The 21,080-nt window shown below is 39.2% G+C and overlaps 1 non-coding gene across 1 annotated transcript; it reads left to right on the forward strand.

The window, feature by feature from the left end:
• The first annotated feature begins 19,111 nt into the window (after positions 1–19,111).
• Positions 19,112–19,218, forward strand: LOC141709520 (small nucleolar RNA R71). Its single transcript, XR_012570091.1, has one exon. It is a non-coding gene; the product is annotated as a small nucleolar RNA R71 (small nucleolar RNA).
• The last annotated feature ends 1,862 nt before the right edge of the window (positions 19,219–21,080 follow it).

Here is a 21,080-nt window from a genome sequence, read left to right on the forward strand (position 1 = left end):
CAATCTACTTCAAAGTTGTGGAGGAGATATGGACAACTGTCGTGTACAACTCATCTGACAAAACTATAACTTTTACACTTAAAGGTAAGCAGTTTTGTATCAATAGTGACATTGTCAAAGCATGCTTTAGAATTTCAGATAACACTGCTACTGTTCCACACACAGATACTGATATAGTTAACATGCTAAATTTTATGGGCTATGCACTTTCTACTTCTATGTTAAGTGAAATTAGGAGGCTAGGTCTTAGAATGGAATGGATCTATCTGTGTGATGTGGTAGCTAAAGTATTTTCTAGTAAAATTAGCAATTTTGATTCTGTTAACATCTTCATGCTTAACATGCTTTATATGCTAGTTACTGATAAGTACTTTAATTTCAGTGACTTGATCATGTTTGAGTTAGGTTATAAGTTAGGAGAACTTAATAAGAGAGGTAAAAGTATTTATTATGCTAGATTCTTTATGATGCTTGCTAACCATCTTATTGAGAATATTGCTGATGAGAACCCAACCAACAAGCTAAATTGTTGGGTTCAAGAAAGGAGAGTCATTGATGATCTCAACAGGGCAAGTCACCACAAAGAAGTGCCCCTCCTTTACTTCCCAATCATGAAGGGACCTCAGGTAAGTGAGGTAAGCACCATTGTCTCTACTATTCCAACCTCACACATTTCTTGGCCTTTAAGTCTAGCTATGGCATCTGTGTCATTGACCTAACAGATGCCTACCCAAGCTACCAAAACAACAATTTCAAAATCCAAAACTAAGAAAGCCCCCTCTGGTTTCTCTCAAAAGAAACCAGTTGCAAAATCTACTAAACACAAAGAGGGGAGTGTGAAGGTGAGTGAGCAAGGTGAGGGACAAGGTGGAAATCAAAGAAATCCTAAGGATAAGGCTGGTGAGATGAGTGTACCTAAGCCTAGCCACACCACAGTTTCCCAACAAATTGTGGTTGTTAATAAGGAATTAAGCTCACTTCTAGTTTCATCCTCCCAAAAAGATGCTACTATTGAAACAAGCTCCCAACCAGGAGCACAGGTCAAGAGGGTTAGGGACACAAGTTCACCACAGACTTATGCTAGAAAGAAAAGATCTAAAACCCTTAAAGTTGTACATTGAAGCAATAGACTCAATCACTGCACCATCTCAATCACTGCACCATCTCAAATTCAGGTTGATGTGGTTCCAATAAAGGTGGAGTCACAGCCAAAATCTTTAGTGATAGAAGCACCTGAAACACCAAATTCACCCACACACATATTGGATGTAGATATAATTAATACATAACTCCCAAATTCTCCATCTTTAACTCTGTTGGAGAAGCCAAAAATCCAAGCAAGTGAGCATCATATTTTAGATGATTTGTTGGCTCACTTGTCAATTTTTTCTGAGTCTATTGAGACATTTGTGCCCAAATTTTCATCAATCTGCATAGAGTCTACAATAGTCTCCACTCCAAACTCATTCATTTCTTCTATCCCGGAGGATATCATTCATCTGTCGAGTAGTGATTGTATCCCGACGGATGTGCCTAACAGCAGTCATCCGTTGGCTAGCCAAACTACTACCCCGATGGATATTCCTCATCCATCGGGAGTCTCTGCACAACTTCAAATTTCTTTAATTATCACAAGTGCGGAGGACTTAGTAGTAGTACAATCACTCTTAGGACTGAGGGAAGGGAGTGAACTGAGTGAGAGACTGGGTTGCTCCCAGGTAAAAGGAGAGAAAATGAGTGAACCTATGCAGTCCATTTCTTCAGGACTGGCAAAAGTGAGTGAGGGGAGTCCCACCTTAGATGGTGAAGGTGAGGGTGTGAGGGTGGGAAGCCAAGGGAAGCCCTTGATGCAAAAATAGAGAGAACATGAGAGATATGCAGGTACTGGAGAGATAAGGATGGACACCATTGCTAGTGAGTCAATGAATGTCAGTGATGCAGAAAGGAAGAGACTATTTTAGCAAGAATATCATGCTGTCATAGATTCTATTTCCCTAGATGCTGAGACATTTTACTTATCCTGCTACAGCTTATCAAACTCTAGCTGTACAGGGCAATGAGGAGGCTGAAAAGATGCTCAACTTAGTGCACACTACTCAATCTCTACAAAAAGCAAAGGATGCAATCACTGCTATACCTTCAACTACTGGCAGTGATTTTGAACTGGCTGAAGACTCATTTGGGGATGCTGGTGGGGATGATGAGGAAGACAGCATGAACATAGGGGGAGATGCAGATATTCCTTCCTGGATGCTAACTAAAGAATGTTTCTACTCACTTCCCAATCCACACTATTCAAGCTCATTCATGACACCGAAACAGCCATTCAAGCATCTACAAATGCCAGCACAAAGAGACTACTTACAGTACATCTTGAAGCTCTTCAATTGTACAAGATTCAAGCTCTCTAATACAGTCAAAGTGTGGATGAAATCAAGTAAGAAGTCTCTGAAGTAATACAGGATTTCATAGCAAGGTTGGATGCTAGACTTCCTGGAACCACCATGACTGAAATAGCTTAGAAACAAAGGAAGGAAGCTGATCTCAATAGAAAGGTTGAGCTCATGGACTCTAGATTATCTGATGTGGAGAAGCCAATGGCCAAGATACTTGTTAATCAAGAAACTCATACTACTTTGCTCCAATAATTGGTGGATGCTCAACTCCCTTCCACTCAACAACTTGATGCTAACAAAAAGGGGGAGAAAGGCTCATCAAGTGAGGGGGAGAAACAACTCAACATTCAAGTCAGCAAAGTAATTGTGCCAACAATTTCTTTCACTAAGCCACCATCCATGGACAGCATTGACATCATCAATCTAGCAACAGCAAAACTGGAATCAAATGATAAACTGCTAAAGATTGATGTAGCAGCAGCTGAGAAGGAACTAAAAGAAAAATAGAGGAAAATAGATGCAGAAACTCAACAGAAATTTGGACCAATTCAGAAACCAGATAAAATATTTAATCATCACTTTCAAGTCAAGCAGATTTCTGTGAATGAAATGAGTTTAAATTATCTGGAAAAGGGTCAAACATCATGCATAAAGTCTCCAAAGGCAAATCTGGTCCTGAAGCCTAAAAGGAACTACTTAAAGTTTTCAGACAAAAATCCTATGGATATTGTGTATGAAACACCTCGGACAGATGAGAAGAAGCTGTTGGCTAGGTCAATTACATTTTTCAAACATCCTACTAATTTAGCACTTAAAAGAAGAATTGCCAAAATCTACATGAATGGTAAAGAAATGTGTGTGGTGGCTGGACACCCACTATTTGTAGAATCTAAGAAGGAAGAGAAGAAAAGAATCAGGCAAGAAAAGAAGCAGGATATCTTAGATGCTAAGAAGCTCAAATAAAAGAAGGAGCAAGCTGCTATCTTGGCCAGACTTCAAGCTGTGAAGACTACAACAGAGATTTCTGCATAACCATATATAATTGCTGAACCTCAAGATCAGAAAGTGCAAGATGCACCACAACACGAAAGAAGATTCAGATACAAGCTTCCCTCCAAAAGAAAATTGGACTTCAGTGATGAGGAAATGGAAGACTACATTCCCAAAAAGTCTACAACTTCAACTTGGACATCAAAACCCTAAGTGGTATTTGAAGAATTCAAGATGGTGGATCCAACAAGGAATATTCATGGTGAGCCCATAATTCCAAAGGATTGAAAGAGATATGTCATAAGTCCAATAATGTATGAGGATTTAGGAATAACTTTTATGTAATCTGTTTTGATTTCATTGATATTAATAAAAGACTTGTTTTATTTTTATTGCGGGCTCTATCTATTTAAATGTTTAAACAAGATATACCACGGTTTAGAGTAAAGCTTTTTATGGATTTTGATGAGATCATAATAATGAGATCTAAAAGATGATAACTCTAAACTTAAATAGTTCCTGGTCGTAGGATTACTAACTGGTAATTAATAATCCGCAAAGATCGGTACATACTATGCTTGCTTCATTATGAAGGATGTCTATTCTCATAGACATTTGTGTGGTGACACTATAGCTAGTATGTAGGTGCTTATTATAGAATAAGTTCACTGAACATGACTCACACAGCTGAAGAACTGATGGAGTTCACTTACGTGTCAGCAGTTGTTCACATAGTGATAGTTGTACAAGTATCCTTAGACTTGAGGTCATCATAGTCATCTTGTGTACACTGAACTATGTTTTGGTTTAGTTCTTAGTCTCAAGGGACAATTATAAGGGCTCTATTGGGTATAGGAATTTGTATACGAAGATAGTGTATGATCAATAAAGGATCTACCCCTTCCAGTGTAGGAAGAGAATGTTCAATGCTAATCCCCTTATGTTAGTTCGGGAATCTCTGGCCAGAGTGAATGAAATTAGAAAGGAGTTTCTAATTTACATTAAATAGAACTAAGCATAGTGAATGGGAAAGCAGGTGATTAAATAAGATAGGCTTGACACAAGTTCCATGCCTTGTATTTAATTATGACATTGCAGGGTAGAAGGAATTGATTGTACGGTAACTACTCACTGAATAGGTTCTTGGTATTCTAAGCAGTGAATTCGTATTATCCGGATAGTCGCGATATGCTGAGAAGTATCCCTCACGATGTAGAATAAATATGATTAGTTAATTAATCATATTTAATGAATTAGAGAATTTATATAAATAATGATAAAATAGTTTTATTATTATTTATTTCTACTACCGGCTTAATATTGAACCTACAGGGTCACACCATAAAAGAGAATGATTTAATGGTGGAGGAATTAATTAATAATGGTTGATAATTATTTTTTTATGAAATAAATAATTAATTGGCAAATTTAATAATTGATTAAATAAGATTTAATTGATTATAAATTAATCAAGAAAAGGTTCTTAATATTATTAATTAAGAATTTAATTTTTGGAAATTAAATCAAGTGAGAGAATTATTTCTAAAGAGTTTAGAAAAAGGATTAATAATTAAAAAGTGTTTTAATTATTAGTGAGAATAATAAAGAATTAATAATAATAATATTTTATGGGAAAATTTTCAGCTGAAAATTTTGCCTATAAATATACTATTATAAACCCTATTTTTGCCTCAACCTAAAATTTTTACAAAACCCTAATTCTCTCCACCTCTCCCTCTCCATTATATCATTTTCTTGGTGGATACCGGTGGAGTACTTCACACTTGAGGAGCAGCTGCTAAGGATCTCCGTTCATCATTTTTGGATCACCATTAAAGACCTCCATCTTTCCATTAACGTAAAGCTTCTTAAGGTAAACATACTGAACTACGAATTAAATATTATTTTTTGCCTGGATCCTGCGGAGGGTTTCATTTTTTTTTTAAGATTTAAATTTATTTTTTCGCTGTGTTTATGTGCTAAAAACCCTTCAATGGCATCAGAGCTACTTGCGAAAAGTTTTTAATTCGTTTATTTGTTTAACTGTTTTCGATATATGAGCATGTACGTGATTCGCCATGATTTGATGTTGATATAATATGCTTATATATGTATGGTTTTGAATATATGATATTCATGTGAGTTGTATAATCATAAGATGATTATGTAATCTGTATATATACTGATATATACATGATTTATGTTTGTTCTAATTATGAGAATCATATTAGATACGGATTCTGAATTGGCTGCTGCAGATTTGCTGAAATCTGGGTCTGGTGCCCGATTTACGCAAACGAATACCCTATTCCAAAGGTAAACGAGCGTTTGAACAAAACTGATAGCTAAAGCTATCAACGACTCGTCTCGTCTGTAAGGCGTTTGACGTCGTTTACTACCCGTAAACAGTGATTCTTGTTTTTCTGATTTGATTCTGATTTTTATCATATTTTCTTTTTATGATTAGATCATGGATAATATGATATGTTAAGATCAGATTATGTGTTTTAACATGCTTTTATATGTTATATGAGCATGGTGGATGGTTATGGCCATTCGACCTTAGTGTAATGGTTTTGGTTTTGGTTTTATATACGACTTGCATGTCGTCAATCTTTGTAACCATAAATCTCGAATTTAACTCGAGTTATTCTTGTAAGTTCATTAGATTAGTTTTACTTTCAATCATGTAATGTAATTGAAGACTCAAGAAGGCTATCCAATGAAGGTGATATAAAGAAGAAGACGAGGCATACAAGAAGTCTAAACAAAGAAGAAGACTTATATAATAAGTAGTTGTATTTATTTCCATCACCATATTAGATTGACCTTGATCTTTATCATGAGCTTGATAAAGATCACATAGGATGGGGCCATAACCAAACACATGTAATTTATTGCACTTTACATTTACTTGTTTATTTAATTTTATATATGAGATATATGCCTATGTTTACCATGCGATGATAAATTTAGGTGAACTTAAATCAATATAAGGCGTGCTCTAGAAAATCTAGAATAGGAATCGTTTCTTGCCTTAACAATAAATATTATGAATACGATCATGAGATTCTTGTGTTTATAAAACACGTAATTGAATATGAATTTTCAATATTGAGAGAAAGGATGATTCTGTCAACAATAGATTTATATCTGTAAGAAAGGGTTATTAAGTGACGCCTCTTGACAATGCTCCACCCGATCTGGGAATCATCTGATTATCGATTATTGATTTAAAATATTTAATTTAAAAGGAAGAATATCTTTATAATATGATTATGATTGTAACGTAATATAATCCCTCTAAAATTAAATAATATAAAGTAGTAATTGGCCAATGACACAACGGGCTTGTGTCGGTCATAGCCTTCCAACATGGTAGAAAGTGGTTCTTATTTTTAAATCATTGTCGTTTCATGCTACAGCCGAGGGCTTTGATTTCGAAATAAGAAATACTTGTCTATTACATAGAGATGTGTACATTGAATTAGAATCTAAAGGTCGGTATGTGCTACAGCCGTGGGCCGTTGGAGACTGATTCAATTGTACGAAATGTTGGGTTAGACTTGACTTAGAATATTGAGTTTGTCATGCCACAGCCGTGACTCAATTATTCAAGAGGCTAAAGTTATATTAGGGAATAACATAAGATGTAATTGACAAGAGTTGTCTGCCTATTGAACATCACATGACGTTTTGTGCCACATCCGAGGTTGTGTGATGGAATGTAGGATCCCTATTCCAACTAGCATTATAAATGCTTAATTTTCACTTAGGGGGTTGAATAAATTAGATAAACTAGTGGGAGACACTTATGAATAAAGACCCGATTCATATAGTATTTTGAAATGAAATTGAATATTTGCTAAGTGTTGTTATGTGTTTATCATTTACAGATTTACTATATTCGTCATGTCTTCTGCACTATCACTCCGGAGCATACTAGATGCTCACAAGTTGACTGGTCCTAATTTAGTTGTTTGTTTTCACTGTAACAAGTTGGGGCACTGCAAGAGGAACTGCAAGGTTTACCTTGCAGAATTGAAGAAGAAGAAGGGTAGTAAGACTACCGCTTCTGATTCAGGCATGTTCATGATCGAAGTTAATATGTCACTAGGTCAAATTTCTACTTGGGTATTAGATACCGCCTGTGGTTCTCATATTTGCAATTCGTTGCAAGGACTAAAGGGAAGTAGGACTCTTGAAAAAGATGAGGTGATTCTACATATGGGCAATGGAGCAAGGGTTGCGGTCATATCTGTAGGATCATTTAGTTTACATATGCCTACGGGCAAGACTATTATTTTGAATAATTGTTATTACGTTCCCTCTATTGTGAGGAATATTGTTTCTATTCCTATGTTGGATGTGGATGGTTTTTCATTTATTATTAAGAATAATGAATGTTCTATCCTTAGAGATAATGTTCTTTTTGGACGTGGCATTTTAAATAATGGTATGTATGTGTGTGACGTAGAGCATGATTTACTTCAGATTGAACAAACTAATAAAAGAAAATGAGATGATGAAAATCTGACCTATTTATGGCACTGTAGGCTAGGTCATATTAGTGAAAATAGACTGCGGACATTGCATAAGGAAGGGTTACTTGACCCCTTTGATTTTGAATCATATCCTACATGCGAGTCTTGTATATTGGGTAAAATGATCAAATCTCCATTTAGTGGACATGGAGAGAGGGCTGCAGATTTGCTAGGATTGGTAAACACAGATGTATGTGGACCAATGTCTACGCAAGCCATGGGTTGATTTCGTACTTCATTACTTTCATAGATGATAGATCTAGATTCGGATATGTGTATTTGATGAAACACAAGTCTGAAGCCTTTGAAAAGTTCAAAGAATATAAACATGAAGTGGAGAAACAAACCAAACACAGTATTATAACTCTTCGATCAGATCGAGGTGGTGAATACTTGAATGGAGAGTTTCTAGATTATCTCAAAGAAAATGGTATAGTCTCCCAGTGGACTCCTCCATATACTCTATAGTTAAATGGGGTATCTGAAAGTAGAAATCGAACTCTGTTAGGCATGGTTCGGTCCATGATGAGCTATGCGAATCTTCCAGTATTCATATGGGGTTATGCATTAGAAACCTCAGCATATTTACTAAATAAGGTGCCTTCCAAATATGTTCCTCAAACACCATATGAGATATGGAAAGAAAGGAAACCGAGTCTTAAACACGTTAAGATTTGGGGATGTCCAGCTTATGTCAAGAAAGTTGACCCAGATAAGCTGGAATCTCGATCCGTAAAATGTAATTTTGTGGGATATCCTAAAGAGACTTTGGGCTATTACTTTTACACCGATCATCGGGTGTTTGTCTTCAGACATGCTACCTTCTTGGAAAAGGAGTTTATCCTTGAAGGAAACATTGGGAGCAAAATTGAACTTGATGAAGTTCAAAAAGCACAAACTACTACGGATCAAGTGGAAACACCTACTTAGACTGAACAACCTTCTGTGGAACAGCCCATGCGTAGGACAGGGAGAGTGTCTCGCCAACCTGAGAGGTATTATGGCCTTGTCATTGAGAATGACAATGAGTTATCAATCATTGATGATGACGACCCTGTGACCTATAATGAGGCTATGAGTAGTGTTGACTCAGAGAAATGGCATAGTGCCATGAAATCCGAAATGGAATCTATGTATACCAACCAAGTATGGACTCTGGTTGAGGCGCCTGAAGGTGTTAAGCCTATTGGGTGTAAGTGGGTATATAAAAGAAAGATTGGAGCAGATGGTCAGGCTCGTGGCAAAAGGATTCAAACAAAGGCAAGGGATTGACCTTGATGAAACTTTTTCGCTTGTAGCCCTGTTAAAATCAATTCGGATTTTGCTTACGATTGCTGCTTACTACGACTATGAGATCTGGCAAATGGACGTGAAAATGTCCTTCCTCAATGGGGAACTTGAGGAGGAAGTGTATATGACACAGCCAGAGGGTTTTCTTTCCAAGGTAAATGAACACCTAGTGTGTAAGCTGCTGCGAACCATATATGGTTTAAGGCAAGCTTCTCGTAGATGGAACATCCATTTTAATGAGACAATCAAAGAGTTTGGTTTTATCAAAAACATAGATGAACCATGTGTCTACAAGAAGGTTAGTGGGAGCGTGATAACATTTCTTGTATTGTATGTGGATGACATACTTCTTATAGGAAATGATATACCGATGCTACAATCAGTCAAAGTATGGCTATCAAAGAACTTCGCCATGAAGGACTTGGGAGAAGCATCCTACATTCTCGGTATGAAGATCTATAGAGATAGATCTAGAAGAATGATAGGTCTTACCCAGGGTACATACATCCAGAAAGTGCTTAAAAGGTTTAGCATGGAAAACTCCAAAAGAGGTCTCATACCGATGAGCCATGGAGTGTCCCTTTCCAAAAAAATGTCTCCGAAGACACCTGAGGAAAGAGAGCGTATGAGTAAGATTCCTTATGCTTCAGCAATAGGATCTATCATGTACGCGATGTTGTGTACAAGGCCTGATGTTGCTTATTCAATTAGTGTGACGAGCAGATATCAGTCCAATCCAGGTGAAGACCACTGGAAAGCAGTGAAAACATCCTTAAGTACTTGCGAAGGACTCAGGACATTTTTCTTGTTTTTGGTGGTGAATCTGAGTTAAAAATAGAGGAGATGTCAACGTTGAGAGAGTTGACACGTGTTAGGGCGAAATCACGCACTAATATTCACGCAAGTATACGCGTTCGCAAGTAATATAGAATACTTTCTAGTTCGTTCCCTCAGAGACTCAGACTAAGTTATTGTCTAATTAAACTCACTCACCAATGTATGATTACTTCTCAATGTTAAGATAACACTTAAAATTGTTGATTAAATATTAACTATAATTAACTACTTAATTAACCACTTAACTAACACTTCAATTTATCAATAATAAAACACTCATGAGATCACAACTTCATTTTTACTTCCTTCTATAACCATTGTTATTACCTTTAGCATGTGACAGTGATGATATTAATCGAATAACACGAAACTGATAAAAGCCAACTTTCATTGTACTAATACCATTCTACCAAACATCCACAATTAAGATAGAAGTTGAATAGTCATCAATTATGTTGAGTTCCTATATGTCTACAGAAATTGACAACACAACGATTTAAGCACAAGTTATTCCTTTTTGATTACATAGGGCAAATAAAACTGTTAGAGTTACCCACTAATCATGCACAACGTACATGAACCTATGCTAGCATGGCAAGTTCTAAATCTCAAGATCCACCGTCGCTTCACAAGAGATTAACACCCTATCTTATATGTTCGCGATGCACATAAGACGAATACGCACAACCAATACTAGATATCATGCAATCATCACATACTAAAGTATTAAACAATTAACTAAGGAATTCCATAATAAATCCGTTGCAACCCCATGATCACGATTAGCCCATAATAGAACTTATCGCCATCATGGGTTCATATGAAATCATGATAAATAAACACAAGAAAATAACAACTAAACTGATTATATTAAAACAGAGTACGTCACAAGAGTAAATAAGTCAAAGCAAGAAAACTAGCATCCAACGTTACAACGAAACAAGAATCACAAGAATATATGATTCCTCTTCGCTGCTGTGTGCTAAATCGGTCTTCTTCCTTATCTCCTTCGCTTCTTGCAAAAAACAATCTAAAACATAATCTCCTCTTTATATACTCTATGAAAAATGTCTCAAATCTACCTATATAATAGTCCCATAAAACTCAGATTACATAGAAGTTGGAAGCCAAACAGAAGTAGAAGTCTAAAATAATATATCATTTTTCCCCCGACCCTGCGCGGCCGCTCAGCATTTCTGCGCGGGCGCGCAAGGCTGCTGCGCGGGCGCGCAGGACCCTACTGGAAAATTTCCAGGTTTGCTCCGTTTCTTCGCCGTAATCTGCCCGTTCTTTTCCTCTCGCAATGGTGAACACATGCCAAGGCTTATTCTTGATGATTCCTTCTCCGAAATGCAACTAATACCCTGAAATGCATAAATACTAGAAAAACGCATCAAATACACAAAATACTTGATTTCAAGACACCAATTTAAGCCATTTTAAGACGTTCTAAGTGGTATAAAATGCCACTTATCACACCCCCAAACTTAAATCGATGCTTGTCCTCAAGCGTCACAGACTCAAAAACAAATAAAAATATGCATGAATGCAATCTATATGAAAATGCAAAGATCCCCCTTACTACAATTAACCAACCAAATTGCCACGTCTCAACGAATGCAGTTAGACACTAAAGATCAATAAACTCATGCAAACGGACATACCGCCAGAAACGTGATGTGTGCAAATGCTTAACAGACATGCTTTGGAACTAGACCAATTACTATGACTAGACTATCCTCAAGACAATCCTACGATTATAAAAAGAATAAAAATTCTAGGCACAAAGTGATATACAACACTACAAGAACTCTGGAGCTTACTACGGAATCGTGCTTTTTATTTACAACTCAAATGCTTATTTGACCGTGCAATGAGTGAGGTCCACAAAACACTTATACAATGGTATCCATGTAACGAGCGTTAGGTTAGCGGATCCCAGACTCTAAAAGCCTTAGGTCACTAGGCACAAAGTCCCCTAAGAACTTAATAACTCGAATACCAAAGAGCCCACTCTTGATCAATTATGCAAATTTTTTTTTTTTTTTTTTAATAACTCTGAGCAAGTGCGTTTCGCTCCATCTTGCTCAACCCTAGACTACTCGCATAACATGCGAGCCGGCTACTAGCCATTTGACGCCTAGCCACAACTAGCAACAAATTCCATTTTTACTCCATTTTTTTTCTTTTTCATGCCTTTACCACTAAGAACCTATTATCAAATTCTAAGCATAATAAATAGATTATCCTCGAAAATAATCAGATCATAACAACAATCTAGTCCTTAAGCATTCTCTAAGACTTAGTGACAATACAAGTGCTTCTAGCATGCATATCAACCTACACAACTTAATATCACTTTAATGCTATCACTACACTCGCATCAATATCACAATTCAGTCGATAAATCATTGCAAAAGGGATCATGGTATATGCATGAGCTATATGATATAACAAACAAATAAAGCTATATATATAAAAAAAACTATATGGCAAAAATTATGCAACTATATGAACTAACTATCATGAATATGCAGCTATATGACACACACAAAATATTCCTTAACTACCACCCCCAAACTTAAAATCTTCACTGTCCCCAGTGAAGGTAGTAGAAAGGAACACAGGGTATACCTACTCGGAGTCATCATCATCATCACCCTCAGTGGGTGGAGTATCAGGCGGCGTTTATGCAGAGTCCTCACCAAAAACTGGCCACTGGATATCAGCTCCAAGGCCTCGAAAAGCAGTCCCTAATGCAAGAGTGAGCTCCTGAGCAAACCTGCTCTGCGTCTCATACATGGCATCCATCCACCGTGAAAGCCTCCTATACTGGGCATCACCCATCCCAGCACCCTCCTGAGCTCGCGAAGAACTAGCCTCACCACGCCCTGGCCTGGCCATAGTAGCACCTCATGCTGGACGCCCTCCTGGAAGACGATAACCCAGCCCATGCTCCTCAGGCTCACCACCGGTCCACTCCTGCATCCCATTCAGAGTGCCAGAATCTATCGGAGCTGCTGGCAACTGCAACTGCTCATGAGCCGGCCAGTTCACTCCTACTGCTTGGCATAGCTTTGTAACCGTGGATGCATAAGGGATGTTCATATGCTTTGCTCCCCTCAAAAACTTCAGAATTCCTTGGTAGATAAACTCACCAAGGTCCACATAGTATTCCTCATTCAGAATTCCCCACAACAACTGTGCTCTCTCAACTGTGACCTCGTGTGCATGTGAAGAAGGCAAAATATTAGCACATATAAATGCTTTCCATGCACGGGCATACCTGTTCATGGCGATCGCCGGAAAGTGACGATACTCATTATTGGCTGGACTGCGGTTCCAAACTGTGCCCGGTCGACAGAGAGTCGCACAAATCAAATCCAAGTCAAAGTCCTCAGCAGTCTTTTCATTCCAGTTCTCCTCCTCGGGCTTCCTCTCTCGCTGTCCAATCACACGGCGAATCGCCGCAGGATGATAATCAACCGTCAGCCCACGAACTACAGAAAACCCATTCTTTTCAGCCTTCGCGTTCGCGTAGAACTCGCGAAGAACACCCATCGGTACTGCTTCGGGTGACTCACAAAAAGCTATCCACCCCTTCTCTGCAATCATGGGCAACAACTCACCATCCCTCCCTGATGGTAAAAACCCCCTCTCCTTCAGAATCGGCTTCCCCAACAGCCTAGTGTACTCCTCCTCCGCAGCTCTGTCAGTTAACCGAGGCCTTGCAGCAGTACCCCTTGATGAATCAGCAGTAGGAACTGTGTTGCTGCTGTCAATAGTGCGTGCTCTCTTGGGTGCCATTGATTTGTGAATAAAAGTGTGTAAGAACTTATTTTTTTGATGTTTATGAGAGGGTTTAAGTGTAGGAAGTTTGTGGGAGATATGTGGGATAGGTGTATGTATATATAGGGTGTGGAGTAGGTTAAATTAGATTAGGAGTGGGGTTGAGGGATAAAATCATGGGGTAATGGGAAAAGAATTCGTGGATAAAATCATGGGGTATGGGCTGTGATGGTTTTTTGTGTGTTTTTGTTTTTTTTTTTTCTGAACTGTAAAAAAATTTTCTGGAACTCGACCCCTGCGCGGCCGCTCAGCATTTCTGCGCGGGCGCGCAGCAAGCTGCGCGGCCGCTCAGCATAGCTGCGCTGGCGCGCAGAGGGTCTCTGGAAATTTTTTTTTTCAGCCCCTGTTTTCTGATTTTTTTGTGTTTTTGGATAGGTTATTAAATTCTAAGGGTTCCTGTAACAACAATTCATGGGTTGCCTCCCACGCAGCGCTTCTTTTTCGTCATTAGCTTGACGTTCCGTACCTTTCTCACGTAGTCAACAACATGGCACTAACCACCTCTCGGTTTGCCATGTCCCCATAGTAGTGCTTCACCCGCTGACCGTTAACCTTGAATGCTTGGTCCGAATCATTCTCAAAATTTCCACCGCTCCATGTGGAAACACAGTTTTGACAATAAAAGGTCCAGACCACCTTGATTTCAACTTCCCAGGAAAAAGTCGGAGCCGAGAGTTGAATAATAGAACTTGTTGCCCTGGCACAAATAACTTAGGATGTAGCTTCCTATCGTGCCACCTCTTCACCTTTTCCTTATACATTTTGTTATTCTCATACGCTTGAAGTCGAAATTCATCAAGTTCATTAAGCTGAAGCATTCTTTTCTTACCAGCTGCATCTAAATCCAGGTTCAATTTCTTCAATGCCCAGTAGGCCTTATGCTCAAGCTCCGCCGGTAGATGACATCCCTTACCGTACACCAACTGAAACGGTGACATCCCAAGTGGAGTTTTGTATGTTGTTCTGTAAGCCCAAACAGCTTCATCGAGCTTTAAAGACCAATCCTTCCTTGACGGACAAACAACCTTCTCTAGAATGCGCTTTATCTCTCTGTTAGACACTTCCGCTTGACCATTTGTTTGCGGATGATAGGCAGTAGCTACTCGATGATTCACATTATAACGCTGCATCATAGAAGTGAACTTACGGTTGCAAAAATGCGATCCTTCATCACTTATGATTACCCGAGGTGTTCCAAACCTTGTGAAAATTTGCTTATGAAGAAAATTTAGCACTGCCTTTGCATTATTTATCGGTAAAGCTTTAACTTCGACCCATTTTGAGACATAATCGACTGCCAGCAAGATGTACTGATTATTGCAAGATGAGATAAAAGGCCCCATGAAATCGATTCCCCATACATCAAAGACCTCGACTTCAAGCATCACATTTAATGGCATCTCATCCTTCCTTGACAAATTTCCCACTCTTTGGCAACGATCACTCCTTAAAACAAACTGATGAGCATCCTTGAACAAGGTAGGCCAGAAAAAACCTGCTTGTAGAATACGAGCTGCCCTCTTCTCACCTCCATAGTGTCCACCATAAACCGTGGAATGGCAGTCTCGTAATATCCCCTCCGTCTCACAGAACGGGATACATCTCCTGATGATCTGGTCAGCTCCCTGTCTAAACAAATATGGTTCATCCCACATATACCACTTCACCTCATGCAGAAACTTCTTCTTTTACGCGGATGTCAAATTAGGAGGCATTATATTGCTGACAAGATAGTTTACAATATCTGCAAACCATGGTTCTTCCTCCTGAATTGCAAACAACTGCTCATCCGGAAAAGATTCATTGATTAACGTTCTATCTTGTGAAGTAGAATCGGGATTCTCCAACCTAGAGAGATGGTCAGCTACTTGATTCTCAGTACCTTTTCTATCTTTGATCTCTAACTCAAATTCTTGAAGTAAAAGCACCCAACGAATGAGTCTCGGCTTCGAATCCTTCTTAGAAACCAGATAGCGAATAGCTGCATGATCAGTGAATACTGTCACTTTCGTACCAAGCAGATAAGATCGAAATTTCTCAAAGCCAAAGACTATAGCCAAAAGCTCCTTCTCAGTAGTGGTGTAGTTCAATTGGGCCCCATTTAAAGTTTTACTCGCATAGTAGACCACATGGAAGAGATTTTTCTTGCGCTGTCCCAGAACTGCACCTACCGCATAATCACTCGCATCACACATCATCTCAAACGGTTCTGTCCAATCTGGTGCTGTAATAACTGGTGCCGTGATCAAACTCTCCTTGAGAGTTTCGAATGCTGCCAAACATTCATCATCAAATTTAAAAGGCACATCTTTCTCAAGTAAATTGCACAACGGCTTAGATATCTTTGAAAAGTCCTTGATGAATCGCCGATAAAAACCCGCATGACCGAGAAAACTACGGATTCCTTTCACCGAATTAGGTGGGGGAAGATTTTCAATGACTCCCACCTTGGCCTTGTCCACCTCCAGACCTTTGCTAGAGACCTTATGCCCAAGGATAATGCCTTCACGCACCATAAAATGACATTTCTCCCAATTAAGCACCAAATTAGTTTCCACGCATCTTTTGAGTACGGCGCGCAGATTATTCAAGCATTCATCATATGAGTGTCCAAAGACGGAGAAGTCATCCATGAACACTTCGACGTTATTTCCAATCATGTCAGAGAATATAGCCATCATACATCTCTGAAAGGTGGTCGGGGCGCCACATAACCCAAACGAAACTCTACGAAAAGCAAATGTGCCAAATGGACAAGTGAAGGTAGTCTTTTCCTGATCCTCTGGTGCAATACAAATCTGATTATACCCGGAATAACCATCCAGAAGACAAAAATACTCATGTCCCGCCAATCTGTCAAGCATTTGATCAATGAATGGGAGAGGGAAGTGATCCTTTCTTGTGGCTTTGTTCAATTTCCTATAATCCATGCATACTCTCCATCCTGTAACTGTTCGAGTAGGGATGAGCTCATTCTTTTCATTTGCGACCACAGTGATACCTCCTTTCTTAGGAACACATTGTACAGGGCTCACCCACGAGCTGTCAGAAATAGGATAAATGATGCCTGCATCCAGCCATTTCAGAATTTCTTTCTTCACCACCTCCTTCATGATGGGATTCAGTCTTCGTTGCTGTTCCATAGTTGGCTTACTTCCTTCCTCTAGCAGAATTTTATGCATACAATATGAAGGACTTATCCCCTTGATGTCTGCTATGGTCCATCCTATAGCCGATTTGAATTCTCTCAAAATCCTTAAGAGCTTATCTTCCTCACTACCTGAAAGGTCAGCTGAAATAATAACAGGTAACGTAGATGAATCACCTAAAAAAGCATACCTCAAGTGTTCAGGTAATGGTTTAAGCTCCAAGGTAGGTGCTTCCTCTATTGATGGTTTGAGCTTCCCTTCAGCATTCTTAAGGTCAGAAGTACCAAGAGATTCAAATGGTATGTCGAGCTTTCGCTTCCATGGAGAAGCGTTCAGATATTGTAATTGCTCGTTGTTATCTTCATCATCACTGTCAAATTCCCCCACTAAGGCCTTTTCCAATGCATCAGACATTAGCATGTAATCGAGTTCCGACGTAACCGCAGAATCAATCACATCCACTTTTAAGCACTCCTCATCTTCTGTAGGGAATTTCATTGCCTTGAATACGTTGAAGGTCACATCCTGATCTTGGACCCGCATAGTAAGTTCCCCTTTTTGCACATCTATCAAGGTACGGCCAGTAGCCAAGAAAGGCCTCCCCAAGATTATGGGAATCTTCTTATCTTCCTCAAAATCCAGAATAACAAAATCTGCAGGAAAGAAGAGCTTATCCACCTTGACAAGCACCTCCTCAACTATGCCCCTTGGGTAAGTAATGAAATGGTCAGCCAATTGTAGCGACATGTATGTGGGTTTTGGATCAGGCAGATCCAGCTTTTTAAAGATCGACAAGGGCATCAGATTAATGCTTGCTCCCAAATCACAAAGGCACTTGTCAAAAGTTAGATTGCCAATGGTGCAAGGAATGGTGAAGCTTCCTGGATCTTTCAGTTTTGGTGGTAACTTTTGCTGCAGAACAGTGCTGCATTCTTCCGTGAGAGCAACGGTTTCAAGGTCATCCAGTTTCACCTTCCTTGAAAGAATAGTCTTCATAAACTTCGCATAATTAGGCATTTGTTCCAGAGCCTCAGCGAAAGGTATATTGATGTGAAGTTTCTTGAACACCTCCAGAAACTTCCCGAACTGTCTATCCAGCTTTTATTGCTGCAATCTCTTAGGAAAAGGTGGTAGAGGATAGAGTTGTTTCTCCCCTGTATTAGCCTCAAGCAGAGTGTGTTCAACAGTAGTCTTCCTTGGTTCCGCCACTTTCTCCTTTTGCTTAGATTTTTCATCTCTAACTTCAGCTTCGACTTCTTTTGCCTTTTCAGCATCAGCTACTTTTCCAGACCTTAAGGTAATAGCCTTGACTTGCTCTTTAGCTTCCTTCCTGCCTGGTACTTCCGTGTCACTGGGAAGAGTGCCAGGTTGACGATTGAGCACTGCATTGGCTAATTGACCGATTTGATTTTCCAAGGTCTTGATAGAAACCGCCTGACTCTTGCACAACAGCTTAAGTTCCTCAAAATCAGCACTAGTAGGTGCAGCTGCACTTCCCTGTTGAGGATATGATTGCCTTGTAGCATACTACTGTGGTTGCTGGAATCCAGGTGGGATAAACTGTTTACTCACTCCTTGCTGATATGGTGGCTGAATAGCATTCTGATTATTCCCCCAGCTGAAATTTGGATGATTTCTGTTGTTAGGATGATAGGTTGCTGGCACAGGCTGCTGTTATCGCTGATAATTATTCACATACTGAACAGATTCGTTGACAAGAGAACACTGATCCGTAGCATGAGAACCTGCACAAAGCTCACAAACCATAGCTATTTGATTAACTCCATACGTAGCCAAAGAATCAACCTTCATTGATAGCGCTTGGAGCTGGGCTGCAATAGCGGTGGCTGCATCAACTTCCAGAATACCTGCTACCTTTCCTGGCGTCATCCTCTGAGTTGGGTTTTGATGCTCATTTGCAGCCATCGTCTCGATAAGATTATACGCCTCAGTATAGCTTTTAGCCCATAAGGCGCCTCCGGCTGCTGCATCGAGCATGGACCGAGATTGGGCCCCCAAACCATTATAAAAACCAGTGATTACCATCCAATCCGGCATTCCATGATGTGGACATTTTCTCAACATTTCCTTGTAGCGTTCCCAAGCCTCGCACATAGATTCTGTAGGTTGCTGCGCAAACTGAGTAAGAGCACTCCTCATAGCAGCAGTCTTTGCCATTGGATAAAACTTCACCAGAAACTTTTGCGCAAGATCTTGCCACGTAGTGATGGACCCAGCTGGTTCAGAATGTAACCAGTCTTTAGCCTTATCCCTCAGTGAGAATGGGAAAAGCCTCAACTTGATAGCCTCATCAGTCACGCCATTATACTTAAAAGTGCTGCAGATCTCGACAAAATTCCTTATGTGCATGTTGGGGTCTTCAGTTGCCGCTCCTCCAAAAGAAACAGAATTCTGCACCATCTGAATAGTGCCCGGCTTGATTTCAAAGGTGTTAGCTTGAATAGCCGGATGAAGGATGCTTGACTGAATGTCATCAATTTTAGGCCGAGAAAAATCCATAAGAGCTGGATCAGCCTGAACAATACGATCTCCCATGTTTACTGGTTCTTTCTGCTCAGTTCCTGAATCCGAATCCTCAAAATCTAACTTCTCCGGAGTATCAAGAACTTCATCTTTCTCCTCAGCTGTATCTAAGGTCCTCTTGCGAGCACGAGAACGAGTTTGCATAAACGCTTGCTAAAGTACATGAAACACAACCGAAAAGAGTAATTAACTACTACGTCCTAATCACTGAGTCCTAATGACCAATGATGGTAAGTACATAAACTAAACAAATACGCCGAGTCCCCGGCAGCGGCGCCAAAAACTTGTTAGGGCGAAATCACGCACTAATATTCACGCAAGTATACGCGTTCGCAAGTAATATAGAATACTTTCTAGTTCGTTCCCTCAGAGACTCAGACTAAGTTATTGTCTAATTAAACTCACTCACCAATGTATGATTACTTCTCAATATTAAGATAACACTTAAAATTATTGATTAAATATTAACTATAATTAACTACTTAATTAACCACTTAACTAACACTTCAATTTATCAATAATAAAACACTCATGAGATCACAACTTCATTATTACTTCCTTCTATAACCATTGTTATTACCTTTAGCATGTGACAGTGATGATATTAATCGAATAACACGAAACTGATAAAAGCCAACTTTCATTGTACTAATACCATTCTACCAAACATCCACAATTAAGATAGAAGTTGAATAGTCATCAATTATGTTGAGTTCCTATATGTCTACAGAAATTGACAACACAACGATTTAAGCACAAGTTATTCCTTTTTGATTAAATAGGGCAAATAAAACTGTTAGAGTTACCCACTAATCATGCACAACGTACATGAACCTATGCTAGCATGGCAAGTTCTAAATCTCAAGATCCACCGTCGCTTCACAAGAGATTAACACCCTATCTTATATGTTCGCGACGCACATAAGACGAATACGCACAACCAATACTAGATATCATGCAATCATCACATACTAAAGTATTAAACAATTAACTAAGGAATTCCATAATAAATCCGTTGCAAACTCATGATCACGATTAGCCCATAATAGAACTTATCGCCATCATGGGTTCATATGAAATCATGATAAACAAACACAAGAAAATAACAACTAAACTGATTATATTAAAACAGAGTACGTCACAAGAGTAAATAAGTCAAAGCAAGAAAACTAGCATCCAACGTTACAACGAAACAAGAATCACAAGAATATATGCTTCCTCTTCGCTGCTGTGTGCTAAATCGGTCTTCTTCCTTATCTCCTTCGCTTCTTGCAAAAAACAATCTAAAACATAATCTCCTCTTTATATACTCTATGAAAAACGTCTCAAATCTACCTATATAATAGTCCCATAAAACTCAGATTACATAGAAGTTGGAAGCCAAACAGAAGTAGAAGTCTAAAATAATATATCTTTTTTCCCCCGACCCTGCGCGGCCGCTCAGCATTTCTGCGCGGGCGCACAAGGCTGCTGCGCGGCCG

The sequence above is a fragment of the Apium graveolens genome, chromosome 2 (assembly GCF_009905375.1).
Source record: "Apium graveolens cultivar Ventura chromosome 2, ASM990537v1, whole genome shotgun sequence".
NCBI lineage: Eukaryota > Viridiplantae > Streptophyta > Magnoliopsida > Apiales > Apiaceae > Apium > Apium graveolens.